General features: G+C 40.9%; 1 protein-coding gene and 1 pseudogene across 1 annotated transcript in view; both read right to left on the minus strand.

Annotated features, from left to right (window-relative positions):
- BCL2 (BCL2 apoptosis regulator) overlaps window positions 1-12,653 on the minus strand; it is a 199,487-nt gene that overhangs the window by 65,038 nt on the left and 121,796 nt on the right. The window lies entirely within an intron of this gene.
- Window positions 5,927-6,000, minus strand: LOC129019221 (small nucleolar RNA U13; annotated as a pseudogene).

Below are 12,653 nucleotides of genomic sequence, written 5' to 3' on the forward strand. Positions count from 1 at the left end.
CAAATCTTAATTTGTATTAATTTGTAATAATATTAATTTCAATTTATAATACTCATAATCCTTAAATTATATATTAGCTGAACGGTATATTATATATCCTTCCAGAAAATGCTATGAATATACATGCATTTGTATATGTATCTAATTTTTTTCTCATCAATAAAATAATATTATCCATACAGACTTCCACTTTTCCCCTCTACAATAAATCTCAGACATTTTAAAATGTGAGTTCATATATATCCATCACCTTTCTTAATAGCAGCATTTTATTTCATATCAATTTACCAATTTAGCCAGTACCCTACACAGACATTTCTTTTTTTCCCCAAGTTGTTTTTTTTTTTTTTGCTGCAAAATTAAAATACATAATGCTGTAATAGACATCCTTACACATAGGTAGAAAAAACTTGTAGAAGTGAAATTACCAAGTCAAAGGCTATGTAAACTTAGCATTTTCAAAATTAAGGTCAAAGTGCTCTCCAAAAACTTTAAAAGAATTTACCCTCTCATTAACAGCATAAAAAAAAAAAAAAAGAAAAGAAAAAGAAAAACAACCTAGGCTTTTTTACACTTGCTTCTCCCAACTCTCTCTGTCTAGGCTTGTCCCAGGGCAGAAGGTACAATCCAGTCATACTAATAACTGATTTAAAGGGTCACCATTCAGTATTTAGCCATAATTCATGATAGTTCCTTGTAGTTATCTTCTGTTGTTGCTTAGTCTAAAACCATAAACAACGCTGGAGGTCAAAAAGTTCCTGCTTGTCCTAGGTTAGGTATATCAAGTTCCTCTAGTTGAAGGGCCCTTAATTATGTAGGAAGAGCTCCCCCACCCCTAAAAGAAAAAAGCAAAAGTAAACCAAACCAATCACAGATAAACTGAGTCAAGTCATCTTGTATGTACTGAATGTATTTCTGCGTTAGGCTCAGCACTAAGGGGCTTTTCATACATTATCTATTTTAGGGTCTACGTATTTTTGAGGAAGCCCCCCAGATTGCCAAATTATACCTGGGAAAACAAGAACTGGTGTCCCACCCCCCACCCACCGCACCCAATGAAGTGCTGCTTTCAATCAGCAAAAGCAGGCCATCCCACTATCAGCCAGAAATCCCTATTAACAGCTGTTTCTGAGATAACTGATGTTCTCCGTGTGACTCTGAGGCTTGGTGAGATCTTTAAGTGTCTTCTAAGTCATTAGAAGAGATAAACATGTGTTCAGTATAGTTGCGGTGTCAAGTATATTTTGTTGTATTTGAATTCTATAAAAATCTGTCATGGAAAAGTGGCCTATTGGGTATTCTCAGATTAAATAGAATGTTGAACTAACCAGAATATGTCACTCTTCTAGCTGCCTGGGGGTTTACTGCACTTAAGATAAACTGGGATTTACCATATTACTCAGCCCTGATCTTGGCATCATAAATCTTTTCTTCACTTCACTCTCACTGTCACACTGAGCGAAAGAATAGAGGCACCCTCTCCCAGGATAAAAAAATGTGAAAAAGAGTAATTTCCCATCATTCTCCCTAAAAAGAATCCCATGTAAGACTGTTGAATCCACCCTAAATAATAATCTCCAAATTAACAATTACCACCCTGAGATGAGAGCAAATAAAGAATTGGATTGGAATGCAGAGCTTGACAAAATGACTCCATGCCACAGGACATTCTCTGTGATTTGCAAATACAAATGATAGCCCATTCTTTATGTAAAAAATCTTTTCTAAGGTCAGGTTTTTGAAACTTAATCTACATCTTCTCTCCAAATTAATAAGGTTAGATCCCAAGTACAAAGGAATGTCCCATGAAGTATCAGAAGCTGGACACCAATAGTATTGTGAGACGTAAGTCAACATTTAAATTCCACTTTTCACTTTCAGACGGCAGGGACACAACTGCCACCCAGCCCATGCTCCCTGCAAGGGAAGAAGGGATTCTCCCTTCCTGAGGGTCAGGCCCCTGGAGATTGTTCCCAACCCTAGAAACTACTTTATTTCTTTATTTTTTAAAATTTTACTTTAAGTTCTGGGATACATGTGCACAATGTACAGGTTTGTGACATAGGTAAACGTGTGCCATGGTGGTTTGCTGCACCTATCAACCCATTACCTAGGTATTAAGCCCCACATGCATTAGCTATTTGTCCTGATGCTCTCCCTCCCCTCGCCCACCCTCAACAGGCCCCAATGTGTTGTTCCCCTCCCTGTGTCCATGTGTTCTCATTGTTCAGCTCCCACTTATAAGTGAGAACATGCAGTGTTTGGTTTTCTGTTCCTGTGTTAGTTTGCTGAGGATGATGGCTTCCAGCTTCATCTATGTCCCTGCAAAGGACATGACCTTATTCTTTTTTATGGCTGCATAGTATTCCATGATGTACATGTACCACATTTTCTTTATCCAGTCTATCATTGATGGGCATTTGGGTTGGCCCCACGTCTTTGCAATTGTGAATAGTACTGCAATAAACATACATGTGCATGTATCTTTATAACAGAATGATTTATATTCCTTTGGGTATATACCCAGTAATGGGATTGATGGCTCAAATGGTATTTCTGGTTCTAGATCCTTGAGGAATCGCTATACTATCTTCCACAATGGTTCAACTAATTTACATTCCCACCAACAGTGTAAAAGCATTCCTGTTTCTCCACAGCCTCACCAGCATCTGTTGTTTTTTGAAGTCTTTATTTTATTTATTTTTATTTTAGCAACTATAATAACTTGGTCTTCTAAGGACAGACCCATCTTCAACTGAATTCCACTTCTGAGGCAGAAAAAACTTTGTGAGATTCCAGTATATTCAAAAACAGTTCATTTGTATTCAATAGTGTCACTAACCTACTCATATGAAAAGACACTTTGTGTGTATGAAATACATCACACTTTAAGTAGCTGAGGTGGGTTTCTGGTGAAATCACTCATTGTGGGCATCCATGCATAAGCAGCTGCTTACTGAAGAAGCTAAGCCAGCCTTGGAGCTCAGGATAAGCCCTAAAGGTTTCTGATGTGTTAAGTGGAGATTCTGAAATCTGTGCCAGAGAGTAGTTTTAGGCCGGTGCATTTGCAAATCATTGGAAAAAGCAGTGCATTTGAATCCCCTCAGGACAGACTGTTGTATGTGATTAATTAATCTCTGACCAATCAGAAATAGTTAAGTGTTGAGGCTGAAATACGAAATTAAAAAAGAAAATTGGCCTAGTCTTCATTTCTTTTGCATTATTAAAAAATAACCTACAAATACGTTTGTTACATTTAAATCATCTACAGCCTGAGTGCCTCCTTCCTTCATTTGACAAACTACTCATTGAACTACTATGTGCAGGGTGCTCACCTAGGGCTTGGGAGCATTGTCGGGACTATGACAGGCATGGTCCCTGCTTTCATGGATCTGAAAGAACAAACAAGCACAGCATTGACTGTATAGAAATATTCAGAGAATTAAAGTAGGGTGATAGGAGAGAGAATGATTGGGTGTTCCAGGGGAGTCTCTCAAACGAAGTGACATTTAAGCTGAGATTTGAAAGGCAAGAAGGAGCCAGCCCTGGGAAAGTTAGGGGCAGTACAATGTAGGCAGAAGTCACAAGTAGTGGAAGATCCCAAGGAGGGAGCAACCTGATGTGTCTGGAGGATCAGGAAGTCAGTTCGAGTGGCCCACGAGCAATGGGGGAGTGTGCAGTTGGTGAGAGCTGAGGCTTGAGAATCAGTTTGAAGGCAGTGTAAGATTTTGGAAATCAGATCGAGAGCCTGGATATTATTCTAGGATGATGGGAAGTATTTGGGGTGATAAGATAAGCTAAAAAGCATGGCCCATACATCTTTACCACAAAGACCCCAAACTAGAGAGATGGCCAACAAGATGGCAGGTGTCCTGAGGTGCACGTCTATCCCTTGGTGCCCCTCACCCAAAGAGCCAGACTCTGGAAAGCACTGATGGCAGCTGGCTCCTTGGAATGACATCACCAGGGGATACCACGGCCGCAGCACTTGCCATTGCATCAGCTCCAACCTGGTCAAGACCTACATCAGCAAGCCCTCCTCCTTCACCCCTGCCCCAGCATCCAGACTTAATCCAGCTTCTCACTCCTCCCCAGAAATGCTTCCCTGTCTACTTCTGCATTTTCAATACACAGAAGGGTTTTGTCCCCAAGCACTGACAGATTCTATACTTCTGTGTAACTAATTTTGGCCAAAAAAATTTTCAATATCTTTGAAATTCTGAAGGCGTTTCATCAAGGAAACAAGGGTAATCAATTCTACAGCCATACTTGTTTCATGTATGAAGAGAAAAACTCCCAAATAACACCCCGTGATGAAATGTCACACTCAACCATTAAAGACCTATTTTTAGCAAAGTCAACCACTAAGTTCTCAGCCAAATGAAAGGTCATGTGTTATCTGAGAAGCACATGTTACTGTGGTCATCAAATTGCTAATCTGGGGTAAGGTATTCCATGGAAGATGCTTGTTATGAAACTAGAGTGTACTATAGTGATTACTGCTATTCAGAAATGTAGATAAATCTACAAAAATGATAAGGAGAACATGAACTGAACAACTACATTTCAAATGATGTTTTAAATAAGTCCATTAAAGTGACATTTGCGTGTGTGTGTGTGTGTGAGTGTGTGTGTTAAGAACTCTTAACATGAGATTTGCTTATTCTTTATTCCTGTTGAAGAGCAACTCCCCATTTCTCTCTTCCCCTAGTCCCTGGCAACCACCACTGTGTTCTCGGCTTCTGTGAATTTGGCTACTGTAGATACTCATATAAGTGGAATCATGCAGTATTTGTCCTTCTGTGACTGGTTTATTTCACTGAGCATGATGTCCTCAAGAATCATCCATGTAGTTGCATATGAAAATATTCTTAAGGCGGAGTAATATGTATGTGTGTGTGTGTGTGTGTGTGTGTGTGTATACATATATACATATACACATATATACATATATATACACACACACATACATATATATACACACACACACACATATATACACACACACACACATACACACCTCATTTTCCGTATCCATTCATCTGTGAAATGACATTCCTTGATATATATTATTAGTGGGCAAAAATGTGCCCTGAGGTTTCAGTATGGTGGTCCATATATCAAACATATGGTTTTAAAATGATATCATCACATCCAGTATGGTATTGAAAAGACTGATGTAGATTTATTTCCTCACTAGTATGACCTTAAGCAAGATATATTATATTCCTAAATCTTGGTTCTTCATCTGTAAAAAATAAAAATAATCATATTCATCTTTCACAGGGCTGCTGTGATGATTAAATGAGAAAAACCATACAACACAGCACATGACATAGTCACTGATATTCAATACATGAGTTCCCTTTTCCTTTAGCTCTCTGCTCCCACAGTAATCCAAATTTTTGGCAAGCTAATAGTTTTTATTTTTTGATACAGTTATTAGCACCATCCAATCCCATATAAACCATAAACAGGCTGGAATTTTTGTCTATTTGTTTGATGCTGAAGCAGAAAAGTGTCTGCCAGATGGTAGGTGCTCAATAAATAGCCATTGAATGAAATGAATGAATGGGGAGTTACACTGGAATGAGGCTGAATGTGAAGGTCAGTCAAATATTTTAGCAGAATTATTGGATATGTTTTTAATGGAAGAGATACATTTTTAAATTTTTTTTTTTTTTTTGAGATGGAGTCTCACTCTGTCGTCCAGGCTGGAGTGCAGTGGCACGATCTCGGCTCACTGCAACCTCTGCCCCACAGGATTCAAGCAATTCTCCTGCCTCAGTCTCCCTAGTAGCTGGGATTACAGGTGTGCACTACCACGCCCAGCTAATTTTTGTGTTTTTAGTAGAGACGGGATTTTGCCATGTTGGCCAGGCTGTAATAATATAGTGATTATTATTGTATACTCTATACTATAGTGTAGAGATTGAGGTTGGCACATCTCACACATGACTGTGAATACCCAATCATTATGCTTATGAACTACAAAAAAATCAGCAGATAACTTACAAGTGCAGCCATGTTACAAAATAATTAAGTATAAAAACCATCTAATAAAGAGAGCAGTGGTCCCAGTAAACACTGTGATATTTTAACCATAAACAAAGCATTAATGGGAAAAGTCTGATCACAAGGGTTCCTGGATCAGCAGTAGGTCAGTGATACCCAGGAGAGCAGGAACCATGGTGTATAAGGCTTGCCTTGGACTCAGCTTCAGGCCATCTGAGAGTCGGCCTGGGGAAGTCCTGGTAACCTGCAAGGTCACCTCTATAGAAGAGCCATCAGTGGCAGGCATCGCCTCTCCAGCTCTTCCAGCTTATTTTCCCATGATAGTGCAGTGATATATCATTTTAGAACTATGATTCTAGAATTATGTAGTCACATGGAGGGGGCGTACCCAACATCACAGTGGATGGAAATCGACCAGAGTGACCCCAGAACACCAAGAAAACATCATAGTGGGGATGGAAACCTCCCTTGCTCAGAAAGCTGGGGATTGGGAGCTAACTCTGCCACCAACAAGCTGTGTGGCTTTGGGTAAGTCATTGAATCTTGGTCCAGCAGGCCTTGGTTTCACCATCTGTCATTTATCAATACAGGCCGCTTTCATCTCTATCTCCTCACTTCAGAAGTCCCACGCCTGGACTGTGGCGGCCCTGGCTGGTATCCCTTCCCATGTCTTGCTGTTTTGGAAAAGTTACATGTGTAGAAATCACAGATGGTAGTAGGGGGAGACAATAAGGAAGAAAAAGTCACTCCTTCACCTTGTTTTAAAGTACTATGCTCACAATTGCTCACATCTGGCATGCTTCAATAGCAATCACTTGCAAGTTTCAAAAATCTTGAACCACGAAAGTGAAAGAAGGAGCTTTATCTTCAAAAGGAAAATTAAAGACCTGGAGAGGACCACTTGGGACCTTTGTATTACACCTAGATAATGGCAGGTATTATTGCTCTATGCAGCAGTATGTTTTTATGAATAGACTAACACATACCCTTAGGCTGTAAAATAGTGCTTTAGGATATAACATGTTGATTCAGATACAAAATAAAATACTGTTTGTATTGTAGGCTTTTAATGAAAAGTCTAAAAACACACCTATTTAACAAACCTCTATTTTTATAGGGCCTGCCTAAAAAAGCCTGCTTTTAAAAAAATCTAAGTTATGGGTGGTCTCACACCTAGAAGTGGCACAAGAATCCTTTGTCAGATGACGTGTCTTAATTTTTGCTGTGGAAAATGTGGTCACCATAATTATAGCCCAGAGAAAATAAAAGGTTTTTAAAATTCCATGCAGGAGGGGAATAAGAGTTTGTTAGCATTCAATAAAACTATAATTTAGCCAGCTTTTAGGTACAGAGGAATCAGCAGTTAAATTACAGCACTGGACAATTCTCTGTTTTACCTTGTGGCTATTTGTCGAAGTGTCTTATTTCCTCTTGGAGACCTAAGCTCCTTGGGAACAAATGCCAAGTTACCTGTATCCCTGTAACCTCTACCAGACCTGGTACACAGTTTGTTTTTTGTGTTCAATGAACCGCAAAGAATCTTTCAGGAAAAATCACTTGAGAAATATTTCAGAGTAAGAGGAAATCAATGCATAACTTGTTTAAAAACTATTTTCTTAGGCTTAAAGATATTTCAAATACACATTTTAAAAGGTTCATTTATGGAAAAAGTTCAGTTGTGCAGGCTCTGAAATGAGATTTAGCCAAGAAAAGCATCAATACTAATTAAGTATTGATAAAGAAGGAGGGGGGAGTTTAGCTAGGTAACTTAGTCACTTGGTTACTAAAACCTTCTCGATGGAAATAAACCATTAGAGATTGAGCGACTCATATTGAAGGAGGAGCTATAATGCAATCGTTTCTCTCTATATATGGTCTTTTTTTTTGGCTTTGAAATAAAAGGATCAAAGGCAAATGAGCCTATTGAAAATTAATGAGAGCTGAACGCTGCGTGCTGTTAATATGCTCACTTAACTCAGGCAGCAAGAAAGAACCGTGCGGCCCTTTATCATACGGGATAAAATACAAAAGCCTTTATATACAATTTTTGTTTGTCAATTAAAAATAACTAAATAAAAATTTTAAAATTTTTTTAAAATAAAAGCTTTCCAGGAAGCCTGGGTGCAGAAGGACCTGAAGTTTCCTGCACCTGGAAGCATCATAGTTATGAGTTTTTCTCAGCTTAGATTTCCTATATTTCTCAGATTTCTTAACTCCGCAGTGCAACTGACTTTCCCTCTAACCATGAATATGCATCAGAAATTCCAATATTTTAGCATCTGAACTCCATCTTCCTAACTGCATTCTCACCATCAGAAGTAGCCAAAAAAGGTCTTCTACAAATCTATCTTCTTCACATGTTTTGATTTCTTGAAACAGAAATAAGATGATGATAAACACAGGTGAGAGAAAATAATGTTTTCCTGAAACAGGTAAGAAAGTTATGGCTTGTTGACATGTGGCTGCCAAACACACATGGGTGGAAATCGATTTGAAGGGCTTGGGTCTGTGTAAGGATGCTGCATGACCTTCAGAGTCCAACCCGGCTAAGCTCCCCCTGCCACTTCCTAGCTGTGTGACCACTGACAGATCGTTCACTTTCTTTGAGCTGCTGTCTCCTGGTCTGAAAACAGAGCAAATGCTCGTACCTGCTAGAGGTGTTCAGGGCTCAGACAGTGCAAGTCACAAGCTTATAGCAGCACTGTGTCTGTCATGTGGTGAGAACCCACTACATGGTGGCTATTTCTGGTGTCATCTTCTGCAGCAATTTGTCCTGCTTGAATTGTGCAGAATGCAATCAAATGCCAAACTCTTCTTGCATTTTCAGTGACAATCCTCTGGTGACAGCTACCTCAAAGGACGGTGTCTGTGAGGCTCCAGTCACTCCTACAGTTGGCTCCCCCATGTCCACATCTGCTCAATCAGGGGAACGGTCACAACAGGAACAGAAAAGGGAAGGCAGAAAGGAAATGAGGGAGGGAAAAAGGGAGAGAAAGGAGGAAGAAAGGAAGAAGGAAGTGAGGGAGGAGGAAGCTTTCGTAAGATGATGTAATATTCGATTTCCCATCCTCATTCTTTGCCAATCGTCACCAAATATTTTGAATTCAAATGAAAAGCATGTTAGTCAGACATTGAGGGGTGAACCCGTCCCCTGTGAGAGAGCATAGTTTTGTTGGCAAATGGGAGTGGAGAGTAGAAAAGAAATATAAAACAGAGATTCCAGTTAAACTGATCTGTCTTCCTCAGTCTGGTGTGGGATTTTCTCCACTGAAAATTTCTGTTTTTTAATATTGTATCATAAGGTGGATTTTATTTGAGCTTTTCAGGTTATTTGGTCTTTCTTTTGTAAGAAAGTAGTTTATTTGTTTTCACAACAAAGCAGAGTGGCTTCCGGTTGAGGAAGGAGAGAACTGTGAGTTGAAGGAAGATGGTTTTGCATGACTATGCTATGCCCCTGTATATGCAAAGATATAGAGACACACACACACAGACATACACACACACACACAGACACACACAAACACACACAGACACACACTGACATAGAGACACACACACAAACACACATTGACAGAGACACAGAGACACACACACAGACACACACTGACATAGAGACACACACAGACACACATTGACACACAGACACACATAGACACAAACACACATTGACACACAGACACACATAGACACAGAAGCACACACACACACTGACACACAGACACAGAGACACACACAGAGACATACACAGACACACACAGACACAAAGACACACACACAGACACAGAGACACACACAAAGACACACACTGACACACAGAGACACACACACAGACACACATAGACACAGAGACACACACAGAGACACACACACACTGACACAGAGACACACTGACACAGAGACACACAGACACAGAGATACACACTGACACAGAGACACACACACAGACACACACTGACACGGAGACACACAGACACACACACAGACATACACAGACACACATAGACACAGAAACACAGACACACATAGACACAGAAACACACACACAGACACACACTGACACACAGACACAGAGACACACAGACACACATAGACACAGAGACACACTGACACAGAGACACACACTGACACAGGGACACACACACAAACACTACACACAGAGACACACACACAAACACTACACACAGAGACACACACATAGACACACATTGACAGACACAGAGACACACACACACAGACACACACTGACATATAGACACAGACATACAAAAAACACACACTACACGACACATGTACACATAGAGACACAGACAAATGCACACACACAACACACACACAGACCCATGCACAGGCACACAGACACAGAGACGCAGACACACACACCACACAGACATACACAGACACACACAACACACAGACACACACAACACACACACTACACAACACATGCACACAGAGACACACAGACAAATGCACACACACAACACACACAGACACAGAGATACACACAGACATATACTACACAACATGCACACACAAAGACACACAGGCACACAGACACAGAGACACACACAACACACAGACATGCACAGACACACAAAACACACACACAGCCATAAACATACAAACACTACACAACATAGGCACACACACAGAGACACACGCAGACAAATGCACACAGACAACACACACAGAGACACACGCATACACAGACACAGAGACACACACAACACACAGACACATGCACAGACCCAGACACACACACACAGATACCACACAACACACACAGATACACACAGACACAACATAGACACACATACAACACATGCACAGACACATACACAGAGACACACACACACATGCAGACACATGTACACAGACATACACACAGATACAGACACACAGACACACTACATATGCACAAACAGACAGTGGCACAGAAACACATGGAGACGACACAGACATAAACACACAGACGCACACGTGTACACCATAGTGGGGCTCATCCCACTTCTGTGCTGTGAGTGGCATAATCTCTTATTTCCTTTTTCAATCAAGAAACCCTGACATTTCCAACCACCGCACATGGGGTAAATACGGTAGCACGGACCAAAACCGTAACAAACAAAACAACGCGCACACACGCGCGCAGACACACACACACACACACACACACAGAGGAAGGATATTTTCAAGCAAGCCAGTCTCTCATGAACTTTTCAAGGCTCAGCTCGTAACCTTAGTTCCAGACGTATACCTCTGACTGTTTCCAACATGTTTCTGTTTTGTTTGTTTGGGTTTATTTGCCTTCGTTCTGCAGGAAGCCTCACAGATATGACGGGGTGATTTAATTCTGCACAAACCTCGCCTCCCTCAGTTCTTAGAATGAAGATAGATACCACTACCGGTATTCTTAGAGTTAGACTTACACAGCCTCCCACACCAAACAGAGTGAAGCAGAACCCACATTTCACTGGAATCCTTACTTTTAGGTATTTGCAGGTTTTTCTTCATGACACAGGAAACCAAATATGAGGTACCGTTGCAGATAGTAATAAATGGGCTTCTAAAATGTTCCCAGTGGCTGGCAGAACAATAATTGATTTATATCCCAAAAGGGGCAATACATCTGACCCCTTATACTTTGTAAAGGAAGATCCTAGATACTCTTTTGTCAGGTGTCCAAATTTATTCATGACAACAGATTGTCAAAGCCATCTTTGAAGGGACTGGCAAAAGTTTCTCCCTACACTCCCGCGTATAAGACAGTCAAGAGCCAAAAATGATAGAGTTGGCAGTGGGCCATGGGATGGAAAAACAAATCAAGCTTTATTTTTTGTTTTGTTTTCTTTTAGAGCCAGGGTCTTGCTCTATCGCTCAGGCTGGAGTGCAGTGGTGCAACCATAGCTCAACACGGGTGGGAGAAAACTCATCAACTCCTGGGAAAAAGTGATTCTCCCACCTCCGTTTCCCAAATAGCTGGGACCACAGGCGTGTGCCAGCACGCCCGGTTAATTTTTTAATATTTTTATAGAGATGGGGTCTCGCTAGGTTGCCTCGGCTGGTCTTGAACTCCTGGGCTCAAGTGATCCTCCCACCTCAGCCTTCCAAAGTGCTGAGATACAGGCATGAGCCACTGCGCCTGGGCCAAATTGAGCTTTGAATGAAGGGGTGCATTCCTATGAAGCTAATGAATCCGCTGCACCCTCAGCTCCAGCAGGCATGGGATGTTTGAAACAAGCCAGGCATACCCTGCATCAAATGGGCAATGTGCAGGCAGCATTATGGAGCAGAAGTCAAGTGACAGGCTGGGGGGTCCACTGTCTTGATGATTTCTGCTCCTGCCGCTACGCTGATATCCAGTTTACTGACGTATACGTAGAGACCACTCTCAACCACAGGCTGAATTGTCCCTACCAAGCTATCTGCACCTTGAGCATATAACAAACCATTGTGAGAAAAGTTAAAATTTTTTCACCCAATTCTGACATTTAAGACTTTCTGTAAGATGGCCAAAATGTCTTAAGACCCAAATTCCTGAAAGTCTTTCAAAAGACACTAGTCAATTCATCCTTATAACCCTCCCTTTTCCCACCGCCCCCAATAGAAGGTACCTGGGGGGAATCTCCTTTGGTTAATAT

This window comes from Pongo pygmaeus, chromosome 17 (assembly GCF_028885625.2).
Source record: "Pongo pygmaeus isolate AG05252 chromosome 17, NHGRI_mPonPyg2-v2.0_pri, whole genome shotgun sequence".
Taxonomy (NCBI): Eukaryota; Metazoa; Chordata; class Mammalia; order Primates; family Hominidae; genus Pongo; species Pongo pygmaeus.